General features: G+C 53.8%; 1 protein-coding gene across 5 annotated transcripts in view; it reads left to right on the forward strand.

Annotated features, from left to right (window-relative positions):
* The first annotated feature begins 6,945 nt into the window (after positions 1-6,945).
* Positions 6,946-16,719, forward strand: part of LOC140897791 (C-type lectin domain family 2 member D-like) — a 49,208-nt gene continuing 39,434 nt past the window's right edge. For 3 of the 5 annotated variants that reach the window (XR_012154811.1, XM_073310844.1, XM_073310848.1), the window contains exon 1: positions 6,946-7,024. The gene's annotated coding sequence lies outside the window, so the exon portion shown is untranslated. Of the gene's footprint in view, positions 7,025-7,069; positions 7,293-16,719 lie in introns of those variants that run through there. The other 2 variants (XM_073310847.1, XM_073310845.1) reach the window with 2 other exon arrangements.

The raw sequence follows: 16,719 nt of genomic DNA on the forward strand, positions 1-16,719 counted from the left end.
GGGTTAAGAAGCTCAAATAACCTGGTTGGCACCTGACCAAAAGGACCAATAAGGAAAGAAGATACTTTCAGATCTGGGCAGGGAGGTTTTGTTTGTGCTCTTTGTATGTTCCTGGTCCAGATGGAGGGCGAGACCAGGCAGGGATATCTCCTGAAAGTATACCTGAAATGATTCACCTAAGATTACAAAAATTGTAAGTACGGGCAAGGAAATGTGTTAGATTATCTTTTGTTTTAGTTTGTCAATTTTCCCTATGCTAAGAGGTAATTTTATTCCTGTTTTTTGTAACTGAAGCTGAGTCCAGAGGGGAGTCCTCTGTGTTTTAAATCTTTTTATTACCCTGTGAAGTTAGATTCCATCCGGATTTTTCAGGTGTGATTCTTTTACTTTTTCTTTAAAGAAAGTTCTTCTTTTAAGAACATGATTGATTTTAGTGTCCTAAAGATAAGGGTCTGGTTTGTACTTACATTAAAGGCAATTGTTTGGTATATTATTCACAAGCCTCCCCAGGAAAGGTGGTGAAGGGACTTGGGGGGATAGGGCTCCAAGTGACCCTTCCCTGAATTTTTGTTTAAATCACTTGGTGGTGGCAGCAATACCGTCCAAGGACAAGGAAAGGAATTTGTGCCTTGGGGAGGGAAGTTTTTAACCTAAGATGGTAGAATATAATCTTAGGGGTCTTTCATGCGGGTCCCCACATCTGTACCCCAGAGTTCAGAGTGGGGAGGGAACCCTGACAAGGGGCTTGGCAACACAGCTTTGTGCTGGGATGTGGGGTCACACCCCTGACCCCCAGAGCTCTGTGCTGGGGGTGGGGGTGTCACACCTAACCTACAGAGCTCTGCTGGGATAAGGATTAAGTGTAGACCAGGCCACAGGCAGGGTTCAGGGGGACCATCCATGGGAGACAGGGACATGGGGCCGTTACTCTCCAGGGGGCTCCAGCTCTGATGCAACTCCAGGGTGGGGGGACTGGCAGCTCAGCGGGGTGAGGAATGGGACACCCATCCTTTCCTATTAGGGTGCACTGACTCCAGTCCAGCCCCAGAGCAGGGGTGGGGCTGGCTCAGGGAGATGGGCAATGGGACACAGGGCCTTTACCCTCCTGCGATGCCAGCTCCACTCTGATGTTAGTGACCAGAATTCCTCCCCACAAGGTCTGGTCTGTGCCCCTTTGTGGAGCATCGGTCTGTGTCCCCTGCCCAAACGTGGCCTCTCCCAGTGGCACCACCTCCCCCGCTCCATCTAACACGCTGGATGGTCACACTGCGCTCATCAGGATGGGATGGGAGGTGGAGGGTGGGATGGGGTGGGAATTGTCTGTAATATTTTGTTTGAATACTGTGTGTGCTTCAGTTTCCCCTGTATGCTGCATTGTTCGCTAGTTGCGGGGGAAATGGCTGTTTACTCTTTGCAGAGGCCCAGCAAAGCAGGTGTGGATGAGGCCCAGCTGTCTCGGCTTTGGGTCCCAGGTCCATGTAGCAAAGCCAAACATGGCAACATTCACCACCTAGGAACCAACAAATGACCCAGAGCATGTTGACTTCCTGCCTCTCAGCAAGGGAGCTGCACACCATTCCCCTGGCCAAGAACATGGACTGAGGAGGGGCCAGGTGATACCAGTCAGCTCTGTGTTTTTGGGGAACCAGGGTGCAGTATCTAGCCTTTTTGACTCATGAAAGACACCCCCTCCCCAGTCTTTGCTTGAACCAAAACCAGTCAGAGGAAAGGCTTGCAGAGAGCAGTGAAGGGCGTTGGGAGACACATCTAGACCCGTCCTGACAAGGGTGACAAGATTAAGATATCTCAATTTGCATACAGAATGGAGAACAGAGAACCGCACTGAACTCTGGGGCCAGAAAGGCAGGGAAGCATGGCATCATGGGGGATCTCTGCTCCAGATGTTAATGAACCCACGCCTGCACACATCCAGCTCAGCAGTTATCAGCCCAATTCTAGTAATTAATCCTTGATTGGTACCCAAAATACCGAAGCAGCCTAGGTGCATTGTGAGCTCCCTGGAAGGAACACTACCCATAGCCAAGAGTGATCAGCTCCTATTGTCTAGCCTAAAGAAAACCCTTGAGTCATCAGTTTACCCATAAACAAATCTAGTGTTCTCCCTTGAACCATTGTTGTTTCTCTACAAAAACCCCTACCTATGTTCAAGTAAGTGTTCTAATGTTTGGATCCAAACTCTGCATCAGTTCCACTGGGATTTCATCTTCTCCTGACTGATCGTGTTGGCCACCTGGGAACCCTGACCAGTTCACGCTACAGGGGGCGTTGGGATCCTTTTCTTTCTCTATCTGTTTTCTACCTCAGGTATTGACCGTTAATAATGTAACTGGTATGTTTGTTTAGCCCTCCTTGTGTGGTTATCACTATTATTCAATAAATAACTTCTATGGTTAAGCTGATTGCTTCTCTCTCTCTCTCTCAACTTTACTCTTTTGTGGTTTTAGCTTCCCCCATTCACTCTGCAGCAACTCTTCTTTTACCTAGGCTAAAGATCCCTGTAGCGCCCAAAAATCCTGTGGGGTTTGCTCATCAAGTGGGTTGTGACGTGAGAGCGGCGATAGGGACGTTTTAAACCTGTGGCAGATAATGGGGGGGTCGGGGAGCAGCTGAAAGTGCTGCTTGGTGCAGCCTATTGAGCCCAGGGGCACATAAGGGGGTCAGCTTGAGAGTGGTGATTGACCTGGCCTGCTCAGACTTGGTGTGTGTGCGTGCATGCGTGTATTCATCTGGTTCTGGGCTGGAGGAACCCAGTCCTGGGGAACCAAGGTCCTGCAGGATAGCTTCATTGGGAGGGGACTTGCAGCAGGGAGAGGTAGAGCTCCGTATGAGAACACAAGTGACTCAAGCAGTTCATTGATGGAATCACAGAATCCCTGAATCCCCCCCCAGAAGAGTAACCCTAATAAATGAGCGTACCCCAAAGTAACAGGCACATCTGGTAACACAGGTGGGGGGTGAGCTCAACCGGGAACTACAGACAAAGAGGGGAACAGGGGCCAAAGAGGCCCAGAACGGCAGCCAAGGGGTCCACACAGCTGTACCCCATTTCTCTGTGCTGGCCTGAGGGCTTCCTATGCCGTGCGCCAATCACCTCATAAACCCGCCTGCTTTGACAAGGCTGCCTGAGTCCCTGCACATGATGGGGAGGGCCATGGCCCCCTTTGGGGTACAGGTCTCTTGGAGGTGTCCAGCCCAGGGGGACTCGCTGAAGGACGCTCACAGTGTGGGGCAGGGGTGCTAGCTCCCAGGTTTGACCCAATGCATCTCCCCTCCCCGGAGCATTTCCTGTGTCAGCACAACCCTGTCCACGGCCCCAGAGCTCCTGAGCAACCCTGCAATAACAAACCAGCCTGTCCACAGCCCAGTGCTCCCCAGCAACCCTACAATAACAAAGGAGTAGGTCCACACAGCCCAAGCAGGGTGACATTTGGCCCCCCCCAAACCCCTCCCTCAGGTGGCAGTTGGCCCCTCCCCCAACCCTCTCCTTCCGGTGGCAGTTGGCCCCTCCCCTGTCGTGCTCTCAGTGGCCACTGATGCCTCATGCTGCCGCCCCGCCCATTTCCCACCTCTTTTCCTTGCTCCCTCGTGCAGCCCCAGCTGACTCCGCTTAGCAACTAGTGATGCTGCCACACGGTGGCGCCTCCCATTGGCTGTCCTGCTGGAGGGGGCGTGGCCAAGGGAACAGCCCTGGGCGGGGAACGAGGAGGCGGCAGGACACTGGGCACGAATTCGATCCCGGGACACCTGCCCCGTCTGCCTGAGAGTGGCTCTTCCCTGGCACTCAGGGCTGGTCCCATTGCCCCAGGGCAGTGCTAGGGGCTGGGCAGCAGGGGCGGGGCTGCAGGGGGCGGAGCGAGGGCGGGGGGGGCACCAGGGGGCTCTCCCCTGGGCAGTAGGGTGACCATACGTCCCTTTTTCGCCGTGACAGTCCCTTTCTAAAGCCCTGTCCTGGGTCTCCAAAAGGAGGCCTTTGTCCCATTTGCGGTGTGGAGGCGGCAAGCAGAGAGCGCAGGTGCCCGCCCCCGCAGGGGGTGGAGGGCAGGGCTGGGGCCGGAAGCCGGGGGGGCGCGGGTGCGCAGTGTGGCTGCTGTTTGTCGACAAAAAACTTCCACCACCCCACAAGAGGCAGGGACTAGCCCAGCGCCGCCCAGAGGATTCAGGGTCCTCGGGCAAAGCAGTTTCGGGGGCCCCTTCCACAATAGGTCCCCAAACTGAGCATTGTCGTGATTGACCCCAAAATATATGTGCCTAGGGGTTTACTCTGGCACTCCCTGTCTCAGACCTCAGACTTCAGACATTCTCCTGGGGGCCCCACTTGCCCCCGCCCCCCTCCGGGGCAGCCTTGGCTTTGCCGGCAGGAGCGCTGGTCACTCCGGCACTTTTCCTCGGTAACATATTCCTTGATATACTTCTTATGTAGGGGCATGTCCCCCCTCCCCCTGCTCCACCCCAAATACAGCAACTAGAAGGAAACTCCCTAGCTCAGGGGTTCTCAAACTTCACTGCACCATGACCCCCTTCTGACAAGAAAACTTACTACACGACCCCAGGAGAGGGGACCGAAACCTGAGCTTGCCCGAGCCCCTCTGCCCCGGGTGGGGGAGCCAAAGCGAAGCCCGACGGCTTCCGCCCCAGGCAGGGGGCCTGTAACCTGAGCCCCGCTGCCTGGGGCTGAAGCCCTCAGGCTTCAGCTTTGGCCCTGGGAATTGCGGCTCAGGCTTCAGTTTTGGCCCCGGGCCGCAGCAAGTCTAAGCTAGCCCTGGCGACCCCGTTACAATGGGGTTGCGCCCCACTTTGGAATCCTGACCCTCAGTTTGAGAACCGCTGCCCTAGATGCTCTCCCTGCAGTGTAACCCTTTCAGTGCCAGAGAGAGCAGCGGCAGCGGGGTCACCCATAGTTCACACCAAGCAGCTATTGGCAAGGTCGGTGCAGTAGGTGAGTAACCGGAGGCAGGGTTATTAGGGTCACTACAGGGAAAGGGTTGCTAAGCCATTCCAAACATCATGTCAGTGAGTGCCTCCCTCCACCTCCAAGAGTCACTCCTGCTTGCTCTCAGCAGCAGGGAGATCTCGTGTTGTTTCCTTTTTGGGGTGGGGTTGGGGAGGAGTCTGACTCAAATCCCTCCGGTCATTTTTTTATGCGTGTCATTTTTCTTGCTCCTCATGTTGCACCAGTAACTTCACAGGTCGTTTTTAAGCCTTCCCCTGGGGCTGGGATACACGTAATTTGGGAGAACATTAGCAGCTGAGGCAGCGGTGATCAAAGAAAGATCAAGTCATACGCCAGGCATGTACTTCCCTGGAGATACCATGGTGCAGGGTGCTGTACACGCTAGTGCTCACACATGGAACAGAGCAGGGTGGGGATGGTGGTGCGGGAAGCAGCTTGAACTCCTGCCACCAGAACATGTGGGTCCTTGTCTCTGTGCCCCTAAGCTCACCAGGCCTCGTGACAGCCTGGCTGGGGGTGCCCAGGGAGGGCACTGGGCTGAGGGGAAAGGGCTCCCGCTGCTGCCTGGGAAGTCCCTGGCTGCTCTGCTGGGCCTGGGCTGTGTCCTGCTGCTCTCCCTGTGAGTACCCACCACGCTGCCCACAGCCAGCCCCTGTCTCCAGCCACTCCCGCACCCCCTGCCCGCAGCCAGCCCCTGCTGCACGCACCTCCTGCCCTGCCTCCAGCCAGTCTGTCTCCAGCCACCCCCGCACCCTCTGCCTGCAGCCAGCCCCTGCCTCCAGCCAGCCCCCTTCTCCAGCAACCCCCTGCCCTGCCTCCAGCCACCCCCGCAGCCCTGCCTGCAGCCAGCCCGTCTCCAGCCACCCCCTGCCCTGCCCACACCAGCACCTGCTGCACCCCCTGCCCTGCCCGCAGCCAGCCCCTGTCTCCAGCCACCCCCGCAGCCCAGGTCAGGCTTTTTGGTTCTTAAATTGCTGTCCAGGAGAAATTTTTAAATTTTAAAAATTCCTCCTGGGAAAATACGGATGTATGGTAACCCTGTTGGTACAAAAAATACATACTGGGGCACATCCCTTAAATCAGAACTTTTTATAGAGAACCAGTTGTTAAGATTTTGGCAGCTCATCACTGTATAACCCAATAATAAAAATATCCCCTCTGCCCTTGTATTGTACGATTGTATTCATTACTGATCATTAAGAAATATCTTTTTAATAATCAAGAGGTAACAGGTGCAGTTAGAGCTATAAAGGCTTGTTGGGATTTGCCCCTCAATGAACCGATGTGCAAGGGGGGGGGGCACAAGGTGGAAGTTTCGCCTAGGGCGCAAAATATCCTTGCACCGGTCCTGGGCGGCAGGCTCCGGCTGCCCATCTTCAGGCTCCTTTTCCCAGTCCCCTGGCCATGGGGCTTTGGGCTCTGGCGACGGGGCTTCAGACCACTATCTCCCCCGCCCCCACCAGCTCCATCGCCCCTGGCCTCTATTGCCCACCCCGACCCCCCATCCAGGGCTTAATTTGTCTCCAGGCTTGCTCAGGCTGAGTAAATCTGCTGTGAAAAGTGATACTTGTATGTTTGTTAATATCACTTTTTACAACAGACTTACTGGCTAGCCATAAGTAAATGACAATGATTTGGAGGGGTGCATGTGCATATTTATTTGTTTTTCTTAAAACTGAGTATTTTGTCAAAAAAAAAAAAAAGTGTGAGAACGGCCAAGAGCAAGGGTTGGTGAGGCCACCAAAAAATGTGCCCTGAGAAACCCTGAGCTAAAGGCTCTGTCCCCTTTAAGGGATTTGGCGCGCTTTATGCTAATCAGACCAGTGTCATCACAGATGCCCCTCCCCGGCCCCATTCATTCTCAGCCACAGAGATGGGTGCCTTGTCCAATCCAGGAGGAGTATGGCGAGTCCCCTTGTGGTTGGCTGACTGGGTGTCTCGCGAGCTTTTCCTTGCCCTGTCAATGGCTAGTGGAGCGGTTGGGCCGAGCGCGAGCGCGAGCGCGGGAACTGGCCTTTGATTTGTTCTTGTCCCGCGCGGCTGCGGCGCCAGGTAAGACGCTCCCCGCGGGGGGGTCCCCGGCGCGCGGCGGTGGCCGGGGCCCGGCCGCTCAGGGCGCGTGTCGGGGCAGGGTGGCGCCGGCTGCCACGCGCTGCCCGCTTTGCTCTCTGCTCGCTCCTGCTGCTGGGGGGAGGAGGGGGCTCTGCTGAGGACGTGGGTCAAGGAGCCCAAGAGCTTCGTCCAGCCTGGGAAAGGGTCTCTGGAGAGGCCAGGGGAGGCTGGACACCACTCGCTGCCATGCAGCCACCTCTGGGGTAGGGTGCGTTTGCTGTTTATGCAGGGATCCCGCACCCCGTGCTCATATGCAGCCACCTCTGGGGTTGGGCGGGGGGGGCTGTTTATGCAGGGATCCCTCCCCTTGGACTGATATGCAGCCACCTCTGGGTTGGGGCAGGGGGCTGTTTATACAGGTGTAGAAATGCAGCTATATCTGGGGTGCAGCGCAGTAGGTATTTCATAGCCGCACTGCACAGCAGTTTAGGACAGGAAGTGAAGGGGGATTCCGTCACCACTGGTAACTGCAGGGTCTGGCCAGGACAGCGGGGTCACCGCCTGACCCCGGGGAATGGAGCTGGGCTTGGCAAGTGAGTCCCTGAGGTTCAAGGGTCAGACACGGCTACACACACAAAGGGGGTGGGGCATGGGGAACCAGGAGGTGGGGGCCCAGTCCACACATGCCCTGTTCTGTGGATTGACTATGGGCACATGGGGAGGTGTCATAAACATACAGCTAAGGGTAGCATAAAATCCCATCCTGATTTTGCAGGTGTGATTTTTTTACTTTTTCTTTAAATAAAGTTCCTCCTTTAGGAACCTGATTGATTTTAGTGTCCTAAAGATAAAGGGTCTGGTTTGTACTTACATTAAAGGCAGTTGGTTGGTATATTCTTCACAAGCCTCCCCAGGAAAGGCGGTGAAGGAACTTGGGGGGATATTTTGGGGGGACAGGGCTCCAAGTGACCCTTCCCTGAATTTTCGTTCAAATAACTTGATGGTGGCAGCAATACTGTCCAAGGTCAAGGAAGGGAATTTTTGCCTTAGGGAAGTTTTTAACCTAAGATGGTAGAATATAATCTTAGGGGTCTTTCATGCGGGTCCCCACATCTGTACCCCAGAGTTCAGAGTGGGGAGGGAACCCTGACAAGGGGCTTGGCAACACAGCTTTGTGCTGGGATGTGGGGTCACACCCCTGACCCCCAGAGCTCTGTGCTGGGGGTGGGGGTGTCACACCTAACCTACAGAGCTCTGCTGGGATAAGGATTAAGTGTAGACCAGGCCTGGGGTGTGTGTGTGCGTGCGTTCATCTGGAAATTGTACCCATAGCCTGCCTAGAGCAATAAGAACATACAGAAAACGACATCTCGGAGATACTGTTTTGTGCTCTGTAAAAACCTTTATATTTTTTTGTTAACAAAAATAAAATTCTAACTGAAGTAACAAAGAATCAAGTTCTGCCCCAGTGAGAGCAGCCAATGCGGGGTTCCACAAACCTGCGGCTTTGGGGCTCCGTATGTATCTTATACTCAAAGGCCCAGGAACTTATGCACCTAGGTCTAGATTTTTTTTCAGTGGTATTCACTTCCTTTAGCTTGAACTGGAATCTTGGATGCTCAACAATTCTCAAAATGCACTTCGCAGAACCAGATCTAAAGTCAGTTGAGTCCTTTCGCTAGTTTGGATCAAGCCTGTTTGGTGCTCGGTTCTCTGTAGCAAAATAAAATCTGGAACGTTCAGAGAGTGTGTGTGTGTGGGGGGGGATTTGTCCATTTTCTCTACTTGGGTTGCCCCCACCTCCTCTTTTCCCTCAGGCTTTTCCCACCTTGCTAACATTTAGTTGTTAACTAGATCTAAAGAGCTGCCCCTTGTGTATGGTTGCAAAAGACTCCAACCTCTCACTTTATTTTGTGTCACTGACCAGACTATTGTGTTTATATTGTGTTTGTGGCGGGTCCTTCCTGACCCTGTGCAATGGATCTCTGCACTGCGATAAAATCACTGTGAAATTCTCCCTCCCAGTTCTGTGTCCTGGGATCCAAATGTTTTTTGTCTAATAGGAAAGGTACAAATTCTGGTTTGTCACTAAAGGTCAAAGGCTGAGGAGCTGTTTTATCAAAAACTGCAGCAGTAGCTCTAGGCAATTTAATTCTCTTGTATCTCGAAACATTTTTTTTCTCTTTGTCTGAAACCACAGGGAAAAGGCCTTGGAATGCAAATGCCTGTATCTTTCCCCACACACATGCTTAAAATCATCAGTTGCCAAAGCCTAAAATGTAAGGCTGTGCCTCCGTTTCTCTACTTGTGGAATGGGGACAGTTTGCTTGGTTAGACCATGAGCTCTGCAGGGCAGGGGCTGTCTCACCCTGGGTGTGTTTGCACTGGAGCTGGAAGGTGTAATTTCTGGCTGGAGCAGACATACCCACGCTCGTTGTGATTGAGCTGCCATGCTAAAATAGAGTGTAGCTGTGGCAGTAGGAAGGACCAAACAATTCAAGTACCGATCTAGGGTTTTGGCTGGGACTGCACTCGGGGCAGCCAGCCCCTCCCACCACCATGGCTACAATCTCTATTTTTAGTGCTCAAGAGTGTGTATGTCTCCTCAAGCTGGAAGTTATATCTTCCAGCTCCAATGTGGATGTATCCCCTGTGTGTCCATGTAGCGCCCAGCCCAATGGGACCCTGATCTCAGCTGGGGCAGGGACTGTCTCTCGCTGTGTGTCTGGGCAGTGCCCGGCACAACGGGGCCCTGATCTCAGCTGACACATTTGAACGCTTAGGCATCATTCTCAACATCAGCAAATCTGTCCTCACCCCAACTCAAAGAATAGATTTCATTGGGGCAGTCCTCGATGCCAATCAAGCGAGAGCTTTCTTCCCAGAGGCGTGGCATCTAGCCCTCTCACAGATAATCGGCAGCCTTTGAACTTTTCCCACCACCACAGCAAGGCAGTGCCTCAGGCTGCTGGGACATATGGTGTCTGCACCTATGTGGTGCAGCATGTCGGATTGCGACTGAGGCCTCTACAAGCGTGGCTCGCGTCCGTGTATCGCCCGGGCCGCGACAGTCTGGACATGGTGCTGACCATTCCAAAGCATACCCTCAATTCCCTACGATGGTGGCTCGACCCCCGCATGGTGAGCGCCGGGGTTCCTTTCCACCCTCCCCAACCCACCTTGATTCTGGTAATGGATGTGTCTGTGCTGGGTTGGGGAGTGCATCTTGAAAGCCTGAGAACTCAAGGCTTATGGCAAGTAGAGGAACTGGTTCTGCATATCAACATCAAGGAGCTCAGGGCGGTCCGCCTTGTGTGCCAAGCGTTTCTGCCCCGCTTGCAGGGTCACTGTGTAACGGTGCTCACAGACAATACCACGGTCATGTTTTATATAGACAGGCAAGGCGGAGCCTGATCGTCTCTTCTCTGTCAGGAAGCCCTCCTACTGTGGGAATTTTGTCTAGCCCACTCCATCCTTCTCCAAGCTTCATACCTGCCAGGCATTCAGAACATGCTGGCGGACAGCCTGAGCAGATGGTTCCTTACGCACGAGTGGTCGATTCGTCCAGACATCATCTACTCAATCTTCCGCGGTTGGGGTTTTCCCCAGATTGACCTGTTTACCATGAAGTGTCCAACCTTCTGCTCCTTCTGGGGTCACAGCCCAGGCTCAATCGCAGATGCGTTTCTGATTCCATGGTCTGGTCAACTACTATATGCCTTTCCACCATTTTCACTTGTCCACAAGGTACTTCTCAAGGTCCGCAGGGACAGGGCGGATGTCATACTGGTGGCTCCGGCTTGGCCTCGCCAGTGCTGGTACCCCACCCTCATGGACTTTTCAGTTTAGTCCCCGGTATGCCTACCTCTCATTCCTGACCGCATCTCGAAGAATCACGGCTGCCTTCTTCACCCGGACCTTCAGTCGCTCCACCTCATGGCCTGGAGGATCCGTGGTTGAACCAGGCAAAACTCATCACTTTTGCAGAATGGATGAAAGGTTTGCCAGTCTCTTCCCAGCGGATCTCATCCTGGATCACGGTGTGTATTCACGCTTGTTATGACTTGGCGAAGGTTCCTCCGCCTGCCATTACAGCTCACTCCACGAGGGCGCAAGCCTCGTCGACAGCCTTCCTGGCCCACACACCTGTTCAGGAGATCTGCAGGGCTTTCATGTGGTCTTCAGTGCACACCTTTACATCGCACTACGCCATCGTCCACCAACCTCGGGGCGATGCAGCCTTTGGCAGAGCGGTTCTTGGATCTGCAATACCTTGACTCCGGCCCCGCCTCCGCGGTAAGGGTTGGAAGTCACCTAACTGGAATTGATATGAGCAAGCACTCGAAGAAGAAAAAAAGGTTACTCACCCTTTTTGTAACTCTTGTTCTTTGAGGTGTGTTGCTCATATCTATTCCATTCCCTCCCACCTTCCCCTCTGTTGGAGTAGCTGGCAAGAAGGAACTGAAGGGGGGGCTGGTTTGGCAGGGTCATATATAGAGCACCATATCGGCACCATTCCAGGGGGCTCCACAGCCGGCCCAACGGGTAGCTGCTAGGGAAAAGTTTCAGACAGCCGTGCATGCAGCATACGCACATACCGAACTGGAATCGATATGAGCAAAACATCTCGAAGAACAACACTTACAAAAAGGGTGAGTAACCGTTTTTTCTTCGAGATGTGTTGCTCATGTCCATTCCACATCCCGCCCTCCTTCCCCTCTGTCAGAGTTGTCTGGCAAGAAGGAACTGAGGGTGGGGGGAGCCGCAATGCCCCTTACACCGCGCCATAGAGGGCCACTCCAGGGGTCGCTACCCTACGATAACTGCTAAGGGAAAAACTTCCGGCACCGTGCACGTGGCGAGCACACACGCGTATTGTGGAATGGACACGAGCAACACATCTCAAAGAACACCAGTTATGGAAAAGGTAACTGCCTTTTTCGGCAATTTAAACCTCTCCGAGGTTTTTCCTTGCAGGCAGATGCATTCATATGCTTCTGTCCTGGGTGCTGCTGCTAGTCATTACATAGGATTAAAGCAGTAAAAGAACCAAAAAACCTCTTGTATCACAACCAGTGATACTCGGACCTCAGTGGTTCAGGAGCAAATTAGAGATCAGCATTACCCCAAAAGAGCCACAGTCGTGTGAATCCATTGTTTCATTTACTATAGTACTATTCATACTTAAACAGTATGATGAGGAAATATTTAGTTTATATATGTATAACGTATTATTCTCACAGCAAACAAGGTAATATTTTAGTGCAAGTTGATAACTTAGTTGGTTAATAACATAGTAAAAGCATCCTGATTGGTTATTAACTTAGATTGGTTAACCATTAAATGACACAGTGTTTTAATATCATGTGCTGCAAAGAGCCCCAGGAGACACATTATAAACAGCCACTTGTTGCTTAAGAGCCACAGTCTGAGTGTCGCTGGTCTACACTACCAATTGATATGGAAATCTCCCATCGGTGTAGGTATCATCCTCACTAAGTCAGTGCCGAGTTTACAATGGCGCCAGTGGTTCCATGGAGCCGGGCCCATGCTCAGAAGGGGCCCCGACCTGCTCTGCTTGCACTGTACCCTGAGACCCCACCAGCCCGCTGGCTCCCCCCACCTCGCCCACCACTTCCTCCTCTCGGCCTGCCTGCCAGTCGGCTGTGGGCTCCTCTCCACCCCCTGGCCTCACCCTCCAGCTTCTCTCTGCCTCCTGGCCAGACCCCAGTGCACCTCCGGCTCTGGGCAGTCTCTGCTTCCCTCCACCTGTGGGGCCCTGCCTGTCGCCCTGGAGCTGAGCCACCCAGGACTGGTGCAGAAGCCTGGCCAGGCTCAGTCAGTTTTTTTTTTTTCTTTTTTTTGGGCGGGGGGGGCAGTGTGGGGGGATTGGCTGAGTCCCTCCGGGCAAGTGGGTCCTGAGGGAGCCCAGCCGGGGCAGATGCTGGCCTGGCTGATCACACCACACCCAAGAGGCCGGGGCAATTCCCGGCCCTGGGACTAACCCTGGCTACGCTGCCAGCTCAGCCTGGTAGACGGTCGCCTCCCAGCAGGGCTGGTGAGTGCTGCAGGGAGGCAGGACGTGGGGGAGGGGGTCTCTTAGGGGTCTGGGAGGGTGCTGGGCTGTGAGGGGGGTGGGGAAGATCTGTGTGTTGGGGCACTAGGGAGTGGGGGTTCTGTGTGGGGTGCTGGGCAGGTGGGTGTTGGGCAGGGGTGCTGGTATGCAGGGCACTGTGCATTTGTGGCAGGGTCTGGGGGATGCGCTGGACACAGCAGGTCTGGGGGGGCTCTGGCTCTAGGGAATTTGTGTGGGGGGGTGTTCTGGTGTTAGAGGATGTGTGGCGCAGCATGGGGCGGACCATTGTGCATCTGGCAACTGCCAGTTTGTAAATAGTGCCCTCGCACTGGGCTGGGCAGAGCGGGGCAGCCCCTGCCATGCCATTGCCCCTGGTAGGCTCCTCACTCTGGGGATCGATTTCCCCTCCCCCACGCCATGGTCCATTGCCCCTATAGGGGCCCAAAAATATGTTTGGCGCCGGGCCCACAAAAGGTTAATCCGGCCCCGCACTAAGTGCTACGGCACTGTAACCGTAGAGATGCCCAAAGCTTCAAAAAACAAATTAGAAAATGTTTAATAGAGCCTGGGGTTTTTTCGGTTCGTTTGATTTCCCAGAAAAATATGAGCCCCTGAGAGATGTAGTTATACTATTCCGGGGGCCTGGAGTCTTAAACAGCATGCTCAGTAACGTCTGCTGAAACCACTGCCCTCCCAGGACGGTACCTCTCAGCACCTGCTTCCCACCGCTGATATGAAGTATTGAGCTGCTAAGGAGACTTGATTCAGTAAAATATTTTACATACGCCCCCTCCAAAAATTATAATAGTCATACATGTTATAGTTATTCCACGGTATCTCCCAATGGAAGGGCCTTTCTCCCGCAATCCCTCCCCTGGGGTTCCTTAGGCCAGTGTCTCTTCACCTGTGTTCCCTCTAAGTTTTGACAGGCCGTGTGCGCAAAAAATTGCTTCTGTGCAAATTTTTGTGTGGGGGGTTTAGGATCTGCGTGCGAGCGCACATGCGCACCGCTTGGAGGGAACAGTGCTCTTCACTCCACTGTGGTGCCTCGCCCCGACCTGTGGGCAGGGGAGAAGGCTGCCAAAGCCGCTCCCAGCAAGCCTATGTTGGCATCTTTGCGTATGTAATTGCCTAGTCATTTCCTTATGTAGCCTGTTGCTTGTTTGGGGGCTTTTTGCGGGGGGAGGGGACTGGGATTTTTGTTTTTTTTAATTTCCCGCCGTCGGAGAACGTGATTGGCTCCCAGTCGCCCAAGCAGCTTTAAAAAACGCTGTCAACGGCCGCTGGCTGACCGCTGCCTCATTCTTTCCTTTCACTTTCGGGTTCCTCACGTGGCTGCTGGACCCAGGGGAAAGGGGGCGTGGCTTCACTCGACTCGCGGCAATCGTCCTACCCAATCAGCGGCTCCCGCTAGGGTCTTCCACCCAATGACAGGCCCCCCCGCGGCTTTGCCCGGTTCCTGCTTCCTCTTTGACCACGCCCTGAGATGACGTAGTTAAGCCCCCGCCTGACTCATGTGACGGTTTTTCCAATACGGTCGCCCTCACGCGACGCTCAATGGGCCGCTGCGCGTTTTTCAAAAACAAATGGCGGCACCTGATTGGTCGTTTGTGGAGGGGCGAAAGGGATTGGTCCTTGGTCCTGCCAGGCTATTTGAATTCAGCGCAAAGCACTGGTTTCTATCTTTCCCCTGCCCCTCACTACTGCCGGCGGAGAGGGGCTGGTGGCCGGTGCTTGGTGCTGCTCGGCTCGGCTCGGGTTTGGTTTTCCTGACAGAGCCCACCTCGCTCTAGGGGCGGACCTGGATTGCGCGCCCACAGCCCTACTCCACAGCTCTTCGCTCAGGTGAGGCGGAGGCTGGTCCCGGACTGGGCCCGGTCAGTTGCAAAGAACGTGATTCGTGTTGGGGGAGGGGGAGTCGGGCGCCCAACAGTTTGCGGGGTCGGTTGAGGCCGCCGGTTGGACGGGGACGGTGGCCCGCCTGGGACACATCGATGCGGTTGGCGGGGGGCGGGGGGGATGATCGCACTGAAGTGGCTGGAGGGGCCGTGCGGGTCGGTCGGTCGGGGTGGTTGGTTCACCATCATGCTGCTGTTCCTAGTGCCCGGGCGTGGCTCCTGAACGGACTGTATCGTCCCTCCCGGGGAACGGACCTGTTTGTTTGGCGAGTATATTTGATTACCCCTATTGCTGGCTCTGCTGTGTGTGGGTGGCCGGGCCTGCTGTGAGGAGGAGGTGGGATGCAGAGTTGGTTTGGGGGGGGCGGGGGGGGGGGTCTGCAGGAGCTCACTGTAAATGGTTCCTTTCGCACACGATACGGTTACTGTGTCAAACGCGTTTAGTGCTGGCATTGAATGGTAGGGAAGTTGGCTAATGGTTCTGCTGCCTTGGTGAATTACTGGCCCAGAGGTTAGGGGTCTCTTATAGGAGTTGGATGGGTGAGGTTCAAGCGGCCTACAGAGTGCAGGTCTGCCTAGAGCATAATGATGCTTCCTTCTGGCCTTGAAGTCTGAGGCTATGTATACACCACAGCTTAGATCAATGTGAGTTATGGAGGACTTGTGGCCCCTTAGAGACTAACCAATTTATTTGAGCATGAGCTTTCGTGAGCTACAGCTCACTTCATCGGATGCATACTGTGGAAACTGCAGCAGACTTTATATACACACCGAGAATATGAAACAATACCTCCTCCCACCCCACTGTCCTGCTGGTAAGTTATGTTGCTCAGGAGAGTGAATAAGCCATCCTCTTTAGTGACCTAAATTACACCGGCCTAGGCCTCGTGGAATCGAAGCCTGAGCCTGCCCAAGCCCCATTGCACTGTGCAGGGCAGGCGGGTGGTGCAAAGCTGAAGCCCAAGGGCTTCAGCCCCAGGCAGGGGGCCTGTAACCTGAGTCCCAACACGCAGGGCTGAACCCTCTGGCTTTGGCTTTGGGCCCCAGCAAATCTAAGACAGCCCTGATGGCCCCATTAAAATAGGATCGTGACCCACTTTGGGGTCCCGACCTACAGTCTGAGAACTGCTGGCCTAGGTCTGAGTTTGCAATTTGTCATAGAAAAAAGGTACAGAAATTGACTAATTCTGGGGAGTTTATTACTGTCCTGGAGTGCTGTGCAAGCTGTGTAGGTTCTGACTGTTGTTACGTTTAGTAAAAGCATGGGTTCTAGTTCAAAATCCACACCACCTTTAAGCAAATGGGTCAAGTATGGGAAAAGAGAGTGCAAGTAATGGTGGGAAGAGAGGGGCCTAAAACAATGGATTGTGCCTGTGGTAGGGGATGCTGGTCTGGATGGCTGCAAATTCTGTAAACATGCCCTTTATGCCCACCATGCAGATCTGGTGCAGCATATGAAGACTGAGAAGCAGAAGAAAAATTCTGTTTCATTTCTTCTCAATGTGCTTGACTGACTTTGGGGTTAGTGTGGCTCCCAGCATGTTTACTACTGCTGTTTTAGTGCATCAGGTTGAACTGAAAGTGGTGTGCTTTATGGCATGCCACGCAGATGTGTAAGATGTGGATTATTTGGAGGAGATCATCAGCTCAACATTGGACAAGGACCTCAAGGTCCTCCATTCAAAGTGACAGCACCTTGCGCATTCTCTGATTTCCTGAAA

This window comes from Lepidochelys kempii, chromosome 14, assembly GCF_965140265.1.
Source record: "Lepidochelys kempii isolate rLepKem1 chromosome 14, rLepKem1.hap2, whole genome shotgun sequence".
NCBI lineage: Eukaryota > Metazoa > Chordata > Testudines > Cheloniidae > Lepidochelys > Lepidochelys kempii.